The sequence below is a fragment of the Macrobrachium rosenbergii genome, chromosome 25 (genome assembly GCF_040412425.1).
Source record: "Macrobrachium rosenbergii isolate ZJJX-2024 chromosome 25, ASM4041242v1, whole genome shotgun sequence".
Lineage (NCBI taxonomy): Eukaryota > Metazoa > Arthropoda > Malacostraca > Decapoda > Palaemonidae > Macrobrachium > Macrobrachium rosenbergii.
The window spans coordinates 20,394,259-20,416,543 of NC_089765.1; positions in this window are offsets into that span (position 1 = coordinate 20,394,259).

Consider the following 22,285-nt stretch of genomic DNA (forward strand, 5'->3'; position numbering starts at 1 on the left):
TTACACTTTTCAAACCTTTCTACTCTCAATTTCCTTTTGCCACGCTGAATGACCTCATGGATCCCAGTGCTTGGTCTTTGGAAAAATTTCAATATTCTATTCTTTCTATGGTATATTCTGGTTTTGAGAATGCCGTGTTATTACTTATGGTACTTGAAATTCTACAGTAACTAGAATTAAATCTTGTAGTGTAATTACTTAAATAAGGAGGCTTTGGATTTAGTTACCGGTACGGTTGAAACAATAAAACTATAGTTTTTAATTTTATGCCTAATCTAATGAAGATGTAAGTAGTGTCCCTGTTAATCTAGTTCAAATGAAAGTGAATAATAATTGTTTCATTTTTCGTTATAAACATTATTCGACTCTAAAGTTTTCTGAAACTCAAACCTAGAATTAAATTGTTTCTGTTTTGTTGTTAAGCTAACCCTAAACTCTATATTTAACTATCTATGACTCAAGACCTTTTGCTAATCAAATTTTAGCTGCACTTTAACGCTAAATGATGTTGCAGATAAGTAGCACAGGTTATAATCACCGTTTTTAACCACTGAATGATGCACACACAGATTACATACGTATTATTACCACAGCCGAACATAATACGATCCTTCAAACTCGTTGCAGTGTGAACGGTGGCGTTTGCTGAACATTCCACCACGACGAATGCGTTTAGGGTGACAAGTAATGCTGTTGACAGGAAAAACGTTGTTACATTTTCATAAACTGAAGGAGAAAATACTGATATTTTTCTTTCATTGATTAATTTAGTATTATTTAGAAAATCAAAGACCAAGTACAGTTACGCCCAGGTATTTGTGTCGTTATATGCAGATCAACAATAGGGAGGTGTTACTAATAACAAAAAGCTAAATACTACATTTACTTGTAGGATTTATTGAAAGTGATTTAAAGTTCAGAGACAAGCGTTACAGCCACTTACCTAGAGTAGTTTTAGTTATAAGTACCATCCTTCAGAGGTATCAGGCCAATCTGAAAAGAATCTATTAGTTAAGTATATATATGTATACACACACAAAAATACTATTATATTAATATATATATACATACATATAAATATATATATATATATATATATATATATATATATATATATATATATATATATATATATACATATATATATATATATATATATATATATATATATATATATATATATATATATATATATATATATATATATACTGTATATATATATATATATATATATATATATATATATATATATATATATATATATATATATATATATATATATATATATATATATATATATATATATATATATATATATATATATATATATATATATATATATATATATATATATGTCTATATATAAATTCGGGAACCATTAATTAAGCTTCATTTAGAGGAATTGAATGAATTATTGATAGGTAAATATACAACTTACTTAATTTCTAATCAAAATTCATTATACTAGGGAGAGGATTAGCGATATAGTTGGCTTCTCTCTCTCTAGTATGATGAATATTGATTAGAAATTAGGTAAGACGTACTTGGCTCCCTTACAATAATTCCTTTACTTTCTCCAAGCGAAGCTTAATTAAAGGTTACAAATTATATATATATATATATATATATATATATATATAATATATATATATATATATATATATATATATATATATATATATATATATATATATATATATATATATATATATATATATATAAATATATATATATATATATATATATATATATATATATATATATATATATATATATATATATATATATACTTGTCTATTTATTTCTTTACTTATTTTATTGAGAAAAATTTAGGAAGAGAAGAAGAGTGAACAAGTGTCAAGAAAGATAAACAAAAGAAACAAATCGATTTCAACACACATTTTGGGTAACTGAATCTTTCGAAGATTTTTATTTTGTTTTCAAGCAATGTTGTTAGATTTTGTATAAATTGGCCTAATTTAAAAAAGGATGTGTAGTACTATAACGATCTGAAAGTTTTCACCAGTAAATTAACGAGTAATATGAGATTTAGACATTACTTAAATGGTACAATGCTTTCTACACACACACACACACACACACACACACACACACACACACACACACACAGAGAGAGAGAGAGAGAGAGAGAGAGAGAGAGATCCAGACCACTAACCCTCCTCCGTTTTGTGTCCCTCGATGTCCTCAGGACACCTTTCCTCTTTCAGATCTCCTGGGCGAGTGGGAGCTTCCAGGCGCTATCAAGCAACTTGTAAGGCCCTCTGCTTTGATAATTAATTCCCTCTCCTTATTCATTTTACAGTGGCTTCATTCTCAGTCATCAAGACCTGTCCATTTTCGGTGGCTAAGTTTTCTTTCTTCGTTCGGCGATCGTGAAATCAATACAAGAATGTGCCTTGAATGTTTATTTTATTTTATCTTTTTTTTAGTATACCGAACCTCGAATTTTTATTTTTTATTATATCCCGAGACAATGACAGGAATGACTCAGCAGCATGTTCTGGTAATAGAATCAAGCTAGGACAGTTTCTCTGTAGCGTGACTCTCACAATTTCCTTATAGATATTTTCAAAACATTCATTGATGTAAAGCATTCTAACACAAAAGTAAGAAGGGTTCCTCATCGCCACACTACAAGGGGAAACTAATGGAACTATATTTGTTTAGGTAGAAGGAGTGTCAGATTTAAGAACAGCAAGTGAAAAACATATTTTATAGAATAATTATGAAGTCCGAGAATGGTCAAGTGATAATAAAAGTGAAAGTCGTCGGGAGAGTCATCATCTGCACGTGTCTGTGTTTGGGAAACGATAAGAATTTGTGTAGATGGAAGGTCTGAAGCCAGAATGGAAGAGGACAGAATGCCTAAAGTGGTTATGGAAGGATCAGTCGGAGCGAAAAGACCGGTGGGGAGACCGAGGATGAGACGGAAAGATAATGTGTTCAGAGATCTCAGAGCATTGGGAGTGGAGGATGATCCTGAGAATAATTGGAGAGATGCAGCACTCAACAAGGGAACGTGGAGAGATCTGGTGCAAGCGGCCATGGGCCACCAAGTGAATGGAAGGCCTGAAGTACCTGGCATAAGTAAGAATGGAAGGACCCTTATCAAAGTGTATCCAGAATTTGTCAGGTAATAAGGAATACTTGGTTCTCAGATAAAACGATGAGGGAAAAGGTTAGTAATGCAATTTCTTAAAACAGCGAAAATGGAAAAACAAATTATAGGTGAAATGGCGTGTGCAGAATTGGCTTAAGATATATCTGACCATTATATGCTTTAAACTTATATGAATAAAGTAAGTATTTTCAGCTGGGAAAAATGTTGTTTGCTGCTGAAAATGCAAGAATGCAAATATATCACATATATATGTATAGCGGCAAGGGATTAATAGCTGTTATTTTCCATGTTCATGAGCTATACTTGCATAACAAATGAGATGAAGACTGTTCTGTATACTCAAAATAAAACTTTTTTATAAGCCAAAAGAACAAGTGCCTGCTCATTTACGAATGAACTCAACCACCTGAAAAGGTATCCATTAGGAGGCACCACATGCTCAATAGATGACGCCCAGAAGGCACCCAATAGCATTAACGTTTAGAGGTTTCAGATGCTCACGAGAAGAAGCCCAAAAAGATTTCAGTATCATTAAGGTTTGTAATTTTCAGATGCTTTGATGACGCCCAAAAGGAATTTAATATCACCAAGGAATCTGAAACTTATAAACCTTCTTGATATTAGGCTCTTTTGAACGTACTCCTTTGAGCATCTGAAACTTATAAGTTTCTAATTCTAAGTTTCTGATGCTCAATAGATGACGCTCAAAAGGAATCTAATATCATGAAAGTTTAAGAGTTTCAGATTCTCGACAGATGACGCGCAAAAGGAATGTAATAATGTGGTTTATTTATACGTTTCAGATGCTCAATAGATGGCGCTAGAAGAAACCTCATATTACGAAGGTTTTAAGTATCAGATGCTCAGTATATGACGCCCAAAAGGAATCCAGTAGCATAAGTATATAAGTTCACTTCCTTGGAATCTTCGTGCATACATTCCAGTGAAGCCATTAATTATGCCCCCGTGTTAGTCACTTTGTGAAAGGTGACAGGCAGATGAGTGGCAGGAGCAGGTAAATATGCCTGAACTTGTGAATGACCAATGAAGAATTGAGAAGTGTCTTTGAATATCTCAGTGAATTTCTTGCACTTGCTGGACGTAAAGGCTACGCTTGGATTCCATTAACATTACCTTCAGAGTAATAATAAGAATAATAATGACCATAATGAAATAATAACCGTTGTAGTAAGACCCTCTTGTTACAATTACTTATGGCAAGATCAACATTGCTAATGCTACTGGAAGCCGTAGTGGCATGCAAACAGCAATCACCTGTTGATAATTGCAGGGAAGAAAAGACCCTTCATTGAGTCGATTTTTGAGATGTATTATTTAACAGGAATAGAAAGCTTTAGCCGCCCCTTTGTCAGTGGAAATGAAAGTTCAGTATGTCCTTGAGGTTCTCTGTGTATAAGTTTCCCTCTTAAAGTTTATAAACAGGCACCTAGATTCTATCGCTTTAGATCCTATCGTAAGTGTTATAACATAAGGTCGGAGTTAGGAATATCGTTAACCAAGTAATTAAAAGTTTAACGCAGTTGTCATGGGGGTAAGAAGAATACGCATTCTTATCGAAGTTATAGCTTCAATTTTGACAAGTATATACAGAAAACCAAAAGGATCGTTGGTGAAATATCGATAAAAGTATGTGGATACAGGAAAGAACAAGACAATGATTACTGCCGAATTCATACTTTTATACTACTAAATTATAGCTCAAAACTTTTGCAGAAACTCTCTACAGGACTTGGGGCTTATTTTGGGGGTAATGCTGCCCTACCAATTACTTCTTCCAGCATAGTTATGTCCCACCAAAGGTGAATAACTATCTGGCTCTTAAATGCTTGCTTAGGTCAACATGTGCCAAATGTATTATTTTTAGAAAACAGACCCAAATACATACATACATACATACATGCATGCTTATATATATATATATATATATATATATATATATATATATATATATATATATATATATATATATATATATTATATATATATATATATATATATATATTTATATTTATATATATATATCAAGTATCCGTATATATATAATGTGGATATATATATAGATACATCCAGTTTGAATGAGGTCCTTTTAGTAAATATATATATATATATATATATATATATATGTATTTGTATTATATGTATAAATACAATGAATAAATGCACACACATATAATGCTAATGCAAGAAGGGATCAACTAGATAATACATAAATGATAATTAAACATTTGCCAGTCAACTGATTGACACGGTACAGAGATTAAGAAAATAAACAGCAATGAATTCTAAGAAAGGAGATGAATTAGCAGAAACGGCTGTCTCCCATTTGCCTTACAGGACAATGAAGTAAACGATGGGTAAGTGATGTGTCATGGTTTGTCGAAGGAATATTGAGACGAATGAATTTTGCATAACATATTCTTATGGAAATACAGGATGACTGGTGCTGAGGCCATATCTGTCTGCCTATTCAGTTTTCCAACTCCCTTGATGCAATCAAAAGAGAGAGAGAGAGAGAGAGAGAGAGAGAGAGAGAGAGAGAGAGAGAGAGAGAGAGAGAGAGAGAGGCTAAGATTTTAAAGTTAATAAGCTATTCAAAAGTAAACGTCCTGATGAGTGTAAAAAAATGAAGAAAAGAAAACGATTTCAAGTTACTTAGCTATATACTTTGTAAGTGAGAAAAATACAGCGGTTTATACCTTAAATGATGCAGTTTATATTCATACACGAGGTACCTATGTAGATCCTAAAGTATTAATTATGTAATGATTATTTTTCATGTATTCGAACGTTATTGAACGAGGACATGAAATTCTGAACTGAAATGCTTTCCGTGTAAATCACTTGTACCAGATGAACGCATCCACCTGAAAGGGTAGCGCTAAGAAAACATCACCTGCTCAGCAAACGGCGCCGAAAAAGAATAAGACAGCGTTGTGCTTCTTGGAATCTTCGCGTGAACATTCCGTTGAAGGTATTAATAATATCGCTTACGTTTTTAACCACAAATAGTGATGATATTTCATATTATTATTATTATTATTATTATTATTATTATTATTATTATTATTATTATTATTATTATTATTATTATTATTATTATTGTTATTATTATTGTTATTATTAGCCTAAAGTTCATTGATATACATTTATTTATTTTACAAGAACGTATCTAGTCAGTTATACTTTAGCAGTCAAATTCAGCTTACAATAATTTGTTCGAGATTAAGCTGGCCTTATGCCAGCATGGATTCCTATTACTCATAGACCGTTTCATGTATGAAATGGAAAGCTCAGTAGGCAAAGGTTTTAAACTTTTGTGAACCGTATCAAGTAGCAAATGAAGAATTATATAAGCTAAGGAAAATGGAAAATGAGGAGCATAGCAAGATAGAAAACGGAATTGTAAAACTCTACGGACTTACCGTGCCACATTTCACTTACCCGAACATCTTGACAATTGTAAAAGCATCGATCTTGAAGTGGTAAGGGATCGATGGAGGAAAAGTCAAGATCTGAAGTCAATGATAGAGTGAGGGTGGCGTCATGTTTAAAAGGAAAACATCTTGTGTTTGTCTCTCGCGGAGAACTGTAACTGTTAATATATTTACTGGCTCATGCCTCGTGTTTGCACCTTGAGCAAGGACTGTAGAGTGTGAGAGTGTAAATTTCTGTATTTTAAGTATGCCTTCATACATTGAAGAGACAAAAAAAGAGTTGTGCGTTGCTTGTAAAGGCATGGAACAGGAGGTGGAAAGGAAAACAGTAACTAGAAAAACCGCTGGGCAAGTGCCGAAGGACCTGTGTTTATATTATCAAACTGAAAAAAAACCCCGGAAAATTCACTCTGCTACATATCCAAAGGGACAGTTCAGCTTATGTAATCTTTTCATTCATATGATCCAATTTCATTTTTATCACCTTCTCTTCGGTTTTTTTTTAGCGATAGACTGATTAACTCTGGTCTTCAGATATGACAAGCAAAATTCTATAAAAATCACTACCATATACATTAAATTCTTAAAATTATATACTTTTATGTATATACCTATATATACACACATATCTATCTATCTATCTATCTATCTATCTATATCTATCTATATATATATATATATATATATATATATATATATATATATATATATATATATATATATATATATATATATATTTAGTAATTTTTAAACAACAAATCGGACGAGAATAAATCGAAAGATATGTACAGAATAAATCCTTTGACAATAAACGTCCTTGTAACATCATTCTATGCCAAGAATATTTTGTTTTTCTTATTTCTAACCTCGTCATTAACTATAGTTATGAATGACGTGCAGAACCTTTCCAACTGATGCTATTTAAATAATTAAAACCATCTAACAATGCACGTTCATGTAGCGTCCTTCCACGAAGGGAATGTTTTATTTTGATGTTCCTGATGACGTCATCTACCAGATCAATGAATGGAACTGTAGACGGCTTTCCATTCTCGCTGTAGAACGTGGTGATGTAGTTGCCAGGTGTCACCAGTGTTTTGTTTCGACTGCCATTCATTTTACGGGTGCCTTTTCTTGTATCCTGGTAGAAATAAAGGTTATAGAATCATCGGATGTGCGATGACATATGATCTTTGCATTTAATCGATGTATTCTTTGTATTTGTCAACCCAGAAAGTAATCAACTAGTCTTTTTGTTACTTATGCAGACGCTACTTGCTCCCTTGTAGCCATATGGGTAAACACTAATTTATACATATAATGAGTAAAAAATCCCCCGGAGTTTCTTCGGCAAAATCGAGTTTTCAGCACAGCTCATAATGCTGTATGAAACTCTCAGCCACGGGACATGAAACTTTCAGCCGCGGCCAATGAAACTTTCAGGCATGGATCAGTGTTATTGGCACCAATAGCAGTGCCATACGTACGATCATGGCTAAGGACCACTGCACCTAAGGGTTTACCTGGGCAGGCTTAGTTGGAAGCGTCCTTGCCCTTCAATTGAAAGACCTGGGTTCGAATGTAATGTGAGTCAGAAATTTACACACACACATATATATATATATATATATATATATATATATATATATATATATATATATATATATATATATATATATATATATATATATATATATATATATATATATATATATATATATATATATATATATATATATATATAATATATATATATATATATATATATATATATATATATATATATATATATATATATATATATATATATATATATATATATATATATATATATATATATATATATATATATATATATATAAATATATATATATATATATATATATATATATATATATATATATATATATATATATATATATATATATATATATATATATATATATATATATATATATATATATATATATATATATATATATATATATATATACATACATACATACATATATACGTATAGCGTTATGTTATATATCAGCGTTTTGAATAGTATTATTATACAGTAATTCACTGCTTACAATGAACCAGAAGCGGTTGCAGATGTTAAGTATTTCGTTCGTTCATCTTAAGCGAATGTAATAATTTAAATATTATTATTATTATTATTATTATTATTATTATTATTATTATTATTATTATTATTATTATTATTATTATTATTATTATTATTATTATTATTATTATATTATTATTATTATTATTATTATTATTATTATTATTATTATTATTACAGGCTGCTTTCTTCATGATGATTCTTGGTTACATCGGAGGGGCCCTGTGGGCGTTATTTAGAAATAAACAAATGACGGAAAAATAGCAGAGAATCCTTATGAAACCTGATTACAGAAAATCCTACCGAGGAAAATACCGGTTAATTTCAGGGGTTATTTAATGCTTTTTCTCATTGTTATAGTGGGATATTAAATATATAAAAATAGAACTTGAATACTTGGCTTTTCCTTAATTTGCAATATATATTTTATGCTTTTTTCAGATTGCATTTAAAAAAAGAATGATTTTGTGAGTTAGAATAAAAATTTTGCTCCAACCTCAAAGAAAGTGACGACTGCTTGTCCCTCTGATGAATGTTAAAAAATAAAAAAACGAGGATTAAATCATTGTCATAGTGAATTGTAATAATTTCATTTTATTTCGAAATTCAGTGTTGTTAGATTGTTATCTAAGCTTCGAGGAACTGGCTAATTAATGTTATACAGAAAAATGGTTACAAATCACTCTACAAGGAAATGATAAAATGTATTGTAAGTGATTTCATCGATAAATTATTGTATACTGAATATCATCTCTTACTTACCTAAAATGAATATCATTAAGGACCTACACTTCATTGTCAACAAGCACTAACATTTATCTATTTATCTGGTAAAAAGATCCAGTAATGTTTCACATTTAAATCTCACCTGATTTACATGACTTAACAGTATGTAGCACTTGACCGTGAGACACCACCTGGATAACACTTTTAGATAACCGTTTAAAAACTTAATCACTAGTTTTAATTAATCATTTAAAAAATCCATGTCTTTAAATGATTTGAAATCAGGAAAGACACTTTAAATGGCTTTAAATGAAAATAGAGTTGAACAATGGTAAATTTGAATATGTCGAAACATACCAATCTCATCTGACGGGTTCACACGTTCCAAGAATAATCACCGAGTGACAGCGGAACGTGATGCTTCGTTCCGCTCTCGCGCCAGTTAATTAACACCCGTTCTGAATGGCCCAAAGGACCCCTGGGGGATGGGTAGTGAAGCCATTCGACAGCTTAGTTGAATGCCCTCGAGGAAAGCCCTGTTCCTCGGGGGAAGCTTGGGATTCCAGCGCGAGCGTGATCCTCCTGAATGTGTGCCTCTCTCTCCAGGCTTCTTAAAGACGGTTCCAATATTGTGGAAATGTTTCTGTTTACGTCAAGAATAGCTGATGGTAGAATCGAATATGTGGTTCTATTTTACTGGTGGAATAACAAAGAAGAGGAATAATAGAAGAAAAAAGAATTAAATAAATAAGATTTTTCTCTCTCTCTCTCTCTCTCTCTCTCTCTCTCTTACATCCTAGTTTTTCCTGGATAACGACGAAATAGATAAGTAGGCTCCGAAGCTGGATAGTTGAGTAGGCAAGACTCCATCTCATTTTCATTGGAACTTTATAATTGAAATTCATGAAGCATCTGGATATTCACGCAAAGAGGCATCGCTTGCTAAATCATTATTCAAAAGAGTACCATCGACTCCAAATGAAAGAAGTAGCGGTTCCATTTCAATCGATATCTAAGTATATATATATATATATATATATATATATATATATATATATATATATATATATATATATATATATATATATATATATATATTTAATATGTTAGGTTTCTCAGTTGTTAATTTGAAACAGCCTTGTTTCATTTGTTATCCTGCACTCCTGTTGTGTGAGGGAGGCGAGGTTACGTTCGTCTCTTTGTGTTTTTTTCTTCGTCGGTCAGGTTTTGGAAGGTAGATCGACAGGATCTCGTGATGCAGTCGACAGATCGACAGGTTCTCGTAATGCAGTCGAGAACAAACAGCAGCAGTTTTTGAAGTATCACCTAGTTGTTGGTGATAGTCCTTATACCGCAGGTGTGGGTCACCTATTGACCGTCTAGGAGAACGTTAACCCAGCTCCGGAGGTCGAGGTGGTAACTCAACCATGGTTACCAGTTTCGAGGAAACATCCTTCTGGGGCAGCAAAGCTGCTGCCGCATTGACTCTGTCGTGGTCTTTGGGGATGTCTCGGCAGTGTACGATGGTCGTCCCTCGAGGATCGTGGATTGCGGTTCTGGATGATTACTCTGCTTATGATATGGTTATTTCATTTAGATATGTTGGAGGAGCAGTGTATGGGCCTTGAGTAATCGTTATGATGGTTTATTTCATTTTATGCGTGATATATGATGGTTCATTACCTGATCAATCATTAGTGAGGAGCAAGAGTATGGCTCTTATTGTTATTATTGTAATTTGTGATGGGTAAGTGTATAGCTCGTATTAATTATTGTTATTGGTAATGAACAAGCGTATGGTTAAACGTTTATTTGTTTTTTTTTGGTGCTGTTTAGTGTTTGTTTAGGTCATTTTATGCAGCTAATTGTTGATCATTTAGTTAAAGACAGTTATTTGAATTTGTAATTTATGATATTGAGCATTTATGATGTCTGTGTGGTTCCCAAAACTTGGGCTCTTTGTAATTACTGTAAATAACTTAAGTTAATCAATTAGGTTTAACTACTTGAGTATTTTCTTTTCCTCTCTCCTCCTTCGGTTGTTGCAGTCGATCAGTCCATTCTAGACCCATTTTATTTATGGATTATGAACTTGGTGGGGCACAGAAAAGTGACCATGGCAATGCATACATATTTATATCTATATATATAAATATTCATATAATTATATATAAGTACACACATACATATATATAAACACAAACACACACACACACACACACATACATATATATATATATATATATATATATATATATATATATATATATATATATATATATATATATATCTATATATAATCGCTTTAAAAATGACTTACGTCTGATAAATATTGTTTTTTGCTTTAAATTTTATTTGCATCAAATTACATCTTTATTTATTAATACATTTGAAAAATTTTTAACTAAAGACCTTGCATTTAGAACTAAATTACCATAGAAAAAAATTCTCACCCTTATGTGGGATTCGAGCCCAACCTTGTTGGAGGAATTATTTTGCCTACTGAAAACCTAAATCACCGAGATGGGCAGAATCTTAGCTCGGGTATTTTGTATAAGTTTTATATCCATCGGGTGCTTTGAAGGGTCGAAGTGCTTCGCCATAGTTTGTTTTTGTTTTTGAATAGTTATCTTTAAGAAACGGGTACGTAATTCCGCCTATTTATTTGGTATTTATCTCTGCTTTTATTTTCCATAATTATTTTCTCTAAACATATACGGACATAAGGAAGGCCTCTTTATATGTTATGAGATTTCTTCTCATCACTAGAGCGTAAGTAAGTGATAATGTAGCGGGATTTTGCAAGAAAGAAAATGGATATCCTTCGTTTTCTTCTGAAATGGAGAATTATTAAATAGGGATAACTATAATAAACGTAGTATAGGGACGTCGTACATTTCAGAAACAGATGCGTTTATGGGTTTTCCCCTATATTGATGACATTAAAATCAAAGCACTCTACATGTTTAGAGAGAGAGAGAGAGAGAGAGAGAGAGAGAGAGAGAGAGAGAGAGAGAGAGAGAGAGAGAGAGAGAGAGAGATCTTATTTATTTCCTTTCTTTACTTCTGTTATTCTTCCTCTTCTTCATTGTTTCACCTATAAAATACAACCACATATTGAATTCTACCGTCAGCAATTCTTGACGTAAACAGTAACCATTTCCACAATATTGGAACCGTCTTTAAGAAGCCTGGAGAGAGAGACACATTCAGGGGGATCACGTCCCTCCTAAATCCCAAACTCCACCCCCACCTCCACGAGGAACCGAACGATCCTCGAGGGTATTCGACTAAGCGGTCGGATGGCTTCACTCCCCAGCCCCTAGGGGTCCTTTGGGATATTCAGAACGGGCGTTAATTAATGGACGCGAGAGCAGAACGAGCCGTAATGTTCCCCTGTCACTCGATGATTGTTCTTGGAACGTGTGAACCCGTCAGGTGAGATTGGTATGTTGCAACCTAATCAAATTTACCATCGTTCAACTGTGTTGTTATTTAAAACCCTTTACAGTCTTTTTATTGATTTCAGATTATTTAAAACATGGATTTTTTATTCATTATTCAAAACTAGTTATTAGTTTTTAAACGATTATCTAAAACTGTTATCCAGGTGGTGTCTCACAGTCAATTGCTACAATAATGTTGAATCATGTAAATCAGCTGATATTTAAATGTGAAATATTACTAGATTTTTTTACCAGATAAATAGACAAATGTTAGAGCTAGTTGTTAATGAAGTGCAAAACCTTCATAAAATTATTCTAATATAAGGAAAAAGACGAAATTCAGTTTGCATTTATTTATTGTTGAAGTCACTTACAATATAAGTTATCATTTCAAGTAGAGAGTGATTTATAACCCTTTTTCTGTATAACATTAATTAGCAGTTCCTCGAAGCTTAGGTAACAAATTAACAACACTGAGTTACGAAATGAAATAAAATTAAATATAATTGAGTATGTCAGTTATTTAATTCTCATTTTTCATACTTTTAAATTCCTTTCTTTGAGGTTGGAGCAAAACTTTTATTCCAAATCATAATATTCACTCTATTTTTAATATATTTTAAAAAGAGTATAAAATATATATTGCAAATAGAAGAAAAGCCGAGTAAGCAAGTTCTATTGTTATATTCATTAATATCTCACTATGAAAAAAGAGAAAATGCATTAAAAAAACGTATGAAATTAACCGATATTATCCTCAGTAGACTCTTCTGTAATCAGTTTCCATAAGGATCCTCTGTTATTTTCCGTCATTGGTTTTTTCTAAATATCGCCCAGAGGACCCCCTCCGCTAATAATGCCATCGTGGCCACCAGATAGCCAAGAAACATTAAGAAGAAAGCAGCCTGTAATGAATAATAATAATAATAATAATAATAATAATAATAATAATAATAATAATAATAATAATAATAATAATAATAATAATAATAATAATAATAATAATAATAATAGGGGCACAAAAGACCAGCTCCTGATAGACAAAATGGAAATGAAGAATAATAAGAGAAGGGGAATCAACCTAAGTATGGCATGGATTGACTACAATAACACCTTCAACAAGATACCACACACATGGCTAGTAGAATGCCTGAAAATATATGGGGCAGCTTCCTAAAAGATACAATGCGCAACTGGAATACAGTACTTACAAGCTCTGGGATAATACTAGCAGAGGTTAAGATCAGGAGAGGTATCTTTAAAGGCAACTCACTGTCCCCACTACTCTTCGTAGTAGCCATGATTCCCATGACAAAAGTACTGCAGAAGATGGATGCTGGGTACCAGGTCAAGAAAGGAGGCAACAGAATTAACCATCTGATGTTCATGGGCAACATCAAGCTGTATGACGTAAGCCATAAACACATGGGCAATTCCAGTAATCAGACACAGCGCAGGAGTAGTGGAGTGGACGAAGGCTGAACTCCGCAGCATAGATCAGAAAACTAGGAAACATGAAATACACAAAGCACTACACTCACGAGCAAATACAGACAGCCTATACATAACACGAAAGGAAGGATGGAGAGGTCCACTAAGTATAGAGGACTGCGTCAACATCGAGAGCAGGGCACTGGGGCAATATCTGAATACCAGTGACGACGAGTGGCTAAGGAGTGCATGGGAAGAAGGACTGATAAAAGTTGACGAAGACCCAGAAATATACAGAGGCAGGTGAATGAAAAAACAGAACAGAGGAATGGCACAGCAAACCCATGCAAGGACAGTGCCTGAGTCAGACTAAAGAACTGGCCAGCAATGAAACATTTCAGTGGCTACTGAGGGGAGAACTTAAGAAGGAAACAGAAGGAGTGCTAATAGCGGCACAAGATCGTCTCCTAAGAACCAGATATATCCAAAGAACAATAGATGGAAATAACATCTCATCCATATGCAGGAAGTGCAATATGAAAGACGAGATCATAAACCACATAGCAAGTGAATGTCCGGCGCTTGCACTGAACCAGTACAAAGAGAGGCATGATTCAGTAGCAAAAGCCCTCCACTGGAGCCTGTGCAAGAAACATCAGCTAGCTTGCAGTAAGGATTGATACGAACATCAACCTGAGAGAGTGATAGAAACGATTAGGCAAAGATCCTCTGGGTCTCTGGTATCAGAACAGATAGGGTGATACGTGTCAATACACAGGATTTGACGCTGAATGACAAAATCAAGAAGAAAGTATTACTCACTGATGTCGCAATACCATGGGAAACCAGAGTAGGTGAGAAAGAAAGAACAAATTGATAAGAATCAAGACCTGAAAATAGAAATAAGAAGGATATGGGATATGCCATTAGAAATTGTACCCATAATCATAGGAACACTAGTCACGATCCCAAGATCCGTGAAAAGGAACCCGGAAAAACTAGAAGCCGAAGTACTTTCAGGTCTCACGCAGAAGAGAGTGCTATTAGTGAGAAAAGTGGTGGACTCCTAAGGAGGCAGGATGCAACCCGGAACCCCACACTATAAAAACCACTCAGTCGAATAGGATGACTGTAATAAAAAAAAAAGCAACAGAAACAGTATTTAAATCATAAGATTCGCCAAAGATGTACGAACGAAATACTTCATATCTGCAGTCGTTTCTGATTTGTTGTAAACAGTGAATTACTATATAATAAGTATATTAGAAGCACTCGAAATATATGGCTGTAACGTTCAAATATTGTTTTATGGACCATTTATTCTTCATATATATATATATATATATATATATATATATATATATATATATATATATATATATATATATACATCTCAGGTTGAAGAGGTAAAGGCATGCATGTCTCTTATAAGAACAAGTTTATTCTGCCAACGTTTCACATCACATGATGCATCCTCAAGGCTGGAAATTACAGACAATAAATACTTAAAATGTCACTTCCACAATGGGAAAAGCTTCTTTAAATTTTTAAAAATTTTTAAAAACATTTACAACTACAAAAAAAATTAAAACAAGAACTTGAAAGGAACACCTACCAAGGCAAGAGCTAAAAGTGACTAGAAAGACAGGGAGGAAATAAACAAACGAGAAGAAACCTATAACGAACGTGGAGAGTAAACAAACAGGCAGTTATGCTATAAACAGTTGTCTGGACGACGATTGGGTGTTTAGTGTTGGTACATTAGTTTTTATGAAAAAGCGACTCCAACACCATCAACTCGTCGTCCTTACGGGCAGATCAATAATTTTAAAATCATTAATATCCAAGCGGGTACCACAAATCTTGGAATGATTCCGAACATTGGATAATTCGGGATTGGACAATGTGCAACCCGTCCTGAAGCTGACACCTTGGTGGGAGCAGAAACGGACCTTGAGAAGCCTCCTAGTACATCCAACGTAGGTTCCCAGACTACATCTGGGACAGGTATATTTATAGATAATGTTGGATGTCAAGGAAGGACTCAGTCTGTCCTTCACTCTGAAAAAAGAACGGATATTTAGAGGGTTTCGTGGAATCAACTTCAGATTTACAGCTGGCAATTCATGATGGATTAAATTCATACATTTCTTTTTAAAACTTTTGTCATGAAGGAAAGGGAACTTAGCATAAATACATAATTTGGGAACGGTATATGTGGGAATAGGTTGTTCAATTTTTGCAGTTAAGAGCTTATTAAGTGCTCGATGGAAATAGTGGGATGGAAAACAATTGCTGCGAAAAAAATTAGCCAAGAACTCTACTTCTTTATGAAAGGCTGTCCAGCTGGAAGTTAGAGAATACGCCCTGTGGAGGAGGGTAGAAAGAGAATTCAACTTAAAATTGAAATTACATGAACTATAAAAATTGGTGCCCAAACCTGTAAAAGTATTTTAATGCAGACTCCTTTTTAGAATTCATTAATGCCCAAAATCCCAATATTAGGTTTACAGCTGAGAAAGAAACTCGTAACTCCTTATCATTTCTTGACTTACGCATCACCAGGGAAAATAATGGGTTTCAAACCAGCATTCACAGGAAAAATACTTTTACAGGTTTGGGCACCAATTTTTATAGTTCATGTAATTTCAATTTTAAGTTGAATTCTCTTTCTACCCTCCTCCACAGGGCGTATTCTCTAACTTCCAGCTGGACAGCCTTTCATAAAGAAGTAGAGTTCTTGGCTAATTTTTTTCGCAGCAATTGTTTTCCATCCCACTATTTCCATCGAGCACTTAATAAGCTCTTAACTGCAAAAATTGAACAACCTATTCCCACATATACCGTTCCCAAATTATGTATTTATGCTAAGTTCCTTTCCTTCATGACAAAAGTTTTAAAAAGAAATGTATGAATTTAATCCATCATGAATTGCCAGCTTTAAATCTGAAGTTGATTCCACGAAACCCTCTAAATATCCGTTCTTTTTTCAGAGTGAAGGACAGACTGAGTCCTTCCTGACATCCAACATTATCTATAAATATACCTGTCCCAGATGTAGTCTGGGAACCTACGTTGGATGTACTAGGAGGCTTCTCAAGGTCCGTTTCTGCTCCCACCAAGGTGTCAGCTTCAGGACGGGTTGCACATTGTCCAATCCCGAATTATCCAATGTTCGGAATCATTCCAAGATTTGTGGTACCCGCTTGATATTAATGATTTTAAAATTATTGATCTGCCCGTAAGGACGACGAGTTGATGGTGTTGGAGTCGCTTTTCATAAAAACTAATGTACCAACACTAAACACCCAATCGTCGTCCAGACAACTGTTTATAGCATAACTGCCTGTTTGTTTACTCTCCACGTTCGTTATAGGTTTCTCTCGTTTGTTTATTTCCTCCCTGTCTTTCTAGTCACTTTTTAGCTCTTGCCTTGGTAGGTGTTCCTTTCAAGTTCTTGTTTTAATTTTTTTGTAGTTGTAAATGTTTAAAAAATTTTAAAAAATTTTTAAAGAAGCTTTTCCCATTGTGGAAGTGACATTTTAAGTATTTATTGTCTGTAATTTCCAGCCTTGAGGATGCATCATGTGATGTGAAACGTTGGCAGAATAAACTTGTTCTTGTAAGAGACATGCATGCCTTTACCTCTTCAACCTGAGATGTTTGTCGGGTCTGTTTCCCCTGCGATTCTTCTATATATATATATATATATATATATATATATATATATATATATATATATATATATATATATATATATATATATAAACATATTAACCTGAAAGTAAGTAAGATTGATGACCGAGGAACTGGAGTCTTCGTCCTTTCGTTATGCTTCTTCGAATTTTTCGTTTTTCTACCTCATACCACCTGTCCACTAATCCAGCATCCACAAGTCTCCTCATTCTGGAATCCCAAAAAGGAATGAGTTAGGTAGAGACATTTTTGCCTTAATGATGTCCATATTATTATTATTATTATTATTATTATTATTATTATTATTATTATTATTATTATTATTATTATTATTATTATTATTATATTCAGAAGATAAACCCCTATTTATATGGAAAAAGCCTAAAGGGGTCGTTTTTATTATTATTATTATTATTATTATTATTATTATTATTATTATTATTATTATTATTATTATTATTATTATTATTATTATTATTATTATTATTCAGAAGATAAACACCTATTGATATGGAACAAGCTTAAAGTGTCTGCTATAATTATTATTATTATTATTATTATTATTATTATTATTATTATTATTATTATTATTATTATTATTATTCAAAATATAAACTCCTATGCATGTGGAACAAGCCTAAAGGGGTCATTATTATTATTATCATTATTATTATTTTTATTTTTATTATTATTATTGTTATTATTATTATTATTATTATTATTATTATTATTATTATTATTATTATTATTATTATTATTATTATTATTATTATTATTATTATTATTCAGTAGATAAACTCCTATTCAAATGGAACAAGCTTACAGGGACCACTGACTTGAAATTCAAGCCACCAAAGAATTTGGTGTTCATTTGAGAGAAGTTACGAGAAGATAACAGGAAATGCAATAAGAGTAGATCAGTCATTAGAATAAGAAAAAAATAAAATGTTATGAAATGATTAAAATTCAAGGTGAATTGTTTTAGGGCAGTACTGCACCCAAAAAGAGTGCTTTTGTTTATATATAACATCGTCAACATTTCCAAAGCCTTCTGACGTCGAGGGCCTTTGTGAAATTGTCTTTCCTGAGCCTTTATTTCCATTATTCTTTCAAGGTTCCTCTCATCTCCATTTTCCATTCTCATAGTTCTTATCCAATATGTCTGGATCTTTTTCGTCTCTTTTGGCTTCCGCAGGGTCCTAGCTGACACTATTAAGTTCTATTTTCGCCGGGGTGGTAATAGTCACTGTTAAATACTATTTTGTAAGATTTTAGAAACGGCCCTTTTGGGTAACCAATTACAACAAAGTACAAAACATTTTCCAGCACAAACATAAAGAGGACAAAGAATATGATCGAGTAAAGGTAGTATTTTTTAGATAACCAAAGAGTGAAAAAAAAAAGTAAATTCACCAAATTGTAAAGGCAAAATTAACATGATAACAGTGAATAACAAAGATTTAAACCAAATACATTGTACATGTATGAATGTACTTCCAAATGTTTTCTACGTGTATGAATGTATTTCCAAATGTGTTTTATATACTGTATATGAATGTATTTCCAAATGTATTACACACGTATGAATGTATTTCCAGTAATTTATCAAGCAATGTTTTAATACAAAATAACGCTGAGACTTACACTTTATTGAAAGGTCTTTGGTAAGGAGCCCCTTGTGGGCAAACGAATGCAGAAAAAGCTGGATCGAAGACTTCACGACCCAAGTAGAATTTATGTTCCCCCAATTCCAACGAGACAAGTTTTCCATTATCGCATGGATCAATGTGCACTGATTTCCCCTGCAAGATCTTCAAAGCCACGAGAAAGGAAATGGAGCTTTCATAAGGTATTTTGAGGTGCAAAGTTGTAATAAATATAAAAAAAAATCAAGATTATATCTAGATAAGAAGACAAGAGGATTGACCTGCTAAATTACTTTTTTGAGTGTCCGTTTACCTCCTAATACTATTCTCCTTACATGCATTTTAATAAATGTGTATCTGCTTATCAATTTATTAATTTATTTTTTTATTTTTTAAGAAGTGAGATCTCTTCTTTCTGTATTTCCCTTTACCTCCTCTTACTTCTTCCTACTGAATACTATATTCTCCGGAAACTTGAATTCTAAGTCAATGTCCCCTGTGGGCTTGTTCCATATGAATAGGGTTCATCTCCTGAATATAATAATAATAATAATAATAATAATAATAATAATAATAATAATAATAATAATAATAATAATAATAATAATAATAATAATAATAATAATAATAATAATAATAATAATGTCATCCCTCTCTAGGTTTAAAAACGTAAGCTAAACTATTCATTTAAAGTATATTACATGTTGCTTCAGAGTACTGTAAGTGGACAAATTACAGTACCTTTCTTACTTACGAGTCTTATTCCAGTTTCAGTGTTGTTCACAAAACTCTTGGATCTGTCCTTATGGTTGAATAGTCCCCAGGTTTGTTTGTAAAGGCCTTGGGTCGCGTCCTTAAAAAGTTAAGTCATGTTATTTATCATTTGTCTGAACATTGGATGAGTAATGACTATGGTTAAAAGTAGATTTCACATATTTGAAAGGAGATTGTTAGATTTTTAAGCTTTATATACCTACGAAGGCTAAGCATTTGTGATTAAAAGAATACATAAAATTTTTTTTGCTTGAGTATAAAAATTTGTGATCAACAGAATGCATAAAACCTTTTCTTATGAGTAGTTTCAAGCTGCATCGTTCTCATAATTCCTTAAATTTATATATAAATAATATGTAAAATGTAAAAATGATATTCTGAACGACTCCCTTATTCATATGTAATACACATGTAAAGCATTCTTTCCTTAGATATATATTCACTGGTTATACCCAATAAATAATGAGAAATTTGGAATTTCTGAACAGTTTCAAAAATGTGAATTATAATTGCTCATCCTGACCTTGAACGCATATTCCAGGAGAGTGTCCCCGATCACAGTCAGCGTAAATCCATTTTCAACTGCTCTCGGGAGGTCCTGCAAACTGTCAATTGGTTTCTCGTAGACAGGGACAACAAGAAATGAAGTTAATGTCCCAGAGTAGAGAGCTGTAATAGACCATTTGTGTATGAAGAAATGATTTATACATTCTGTTACGTATGAATTTATTAGAAAATTAAAGCTATCTCGGAAGAAGACCCTCTCTTTTACCCTATTACTCTATTACCCTATCGATCTTTATTCATTTAGAAGAGGAATAATGAATCAATACATTAAAAAAAACTTGAAAAAATAACTTACCACAGACGACCAAGCAAAAAATATACCAGAAGAAGAAAGTGATCCTCTGGGACAGGCATTCGGTGTCGAGAAGATTACCTTGCTGAACCAAATTGCGAAATATATTGAGTGCATAAGTCTGAAGGTCCCACTTCGATTTTTGAGGGCTGAATTCCTCTGAGATTTCAGACTGAAGCCTTAAAATTGGACCTATGGCCAGGGTCGTGATCACGATGCAGATCCATATCTGTAATAAATGGAAAAAGTGCTGAAAGGTAATGTCTTATTTTATTATCTCTGAAAAGCTTGAACATAAAAATAATTAACAGAATAAATACGGTGTAACCTGGACTGAAGAAGTTTAGTATAATAAGAGAGAGAGAGAGAGAGAGAGAGAGAGAGAGAGAGAGAGAGAGAGAGAGAGAGAGAGAGAGAGAGAGAGAGAGAGAGAGAACTGAAACAATCCAATTCAGCACTTACCATGTAATACCGTGTAATTTACGAAATCTTCCTGCTCTTATATTTATTGTACAGTCTTAATTAAGTTCTATTCCACACGTAGCATTTACTGCTTCCAAGGAACAACTCGACAATTTCATGTACATCTCATCTCCAAGGCTGGAGATGTATCGTAATTCTCACAAGTGAGAGAAAAAAAAATATCAACAGTTAAAAACATATTTCAGTCACTATGAAGGCTTTAAAAACAATAATAACGGTGATGGTGCGTACTTGTAGTGATGAAAGGTCTGTATCAGCGAAGCAAGCTGGCACTGTTAGCAGTGAGGATTGATGATGATTTATATTGGTCAGTGATAATTTTATAGTGTTGCTGAATTATAGTGGTTAGTATTATACCTGTGATGTTGATCATTGGTGATATTTGGTAGTGTCAAGGCAAGTCCTGTTACTTAGCGAAAATGACATAACCGGAACATGAATGGTTATGTAGTGGTATGTATTGGTCAATGGGCTGAGCGGTGAAAGCGTGAGACATTCAGGTAGGAGTAAGTTG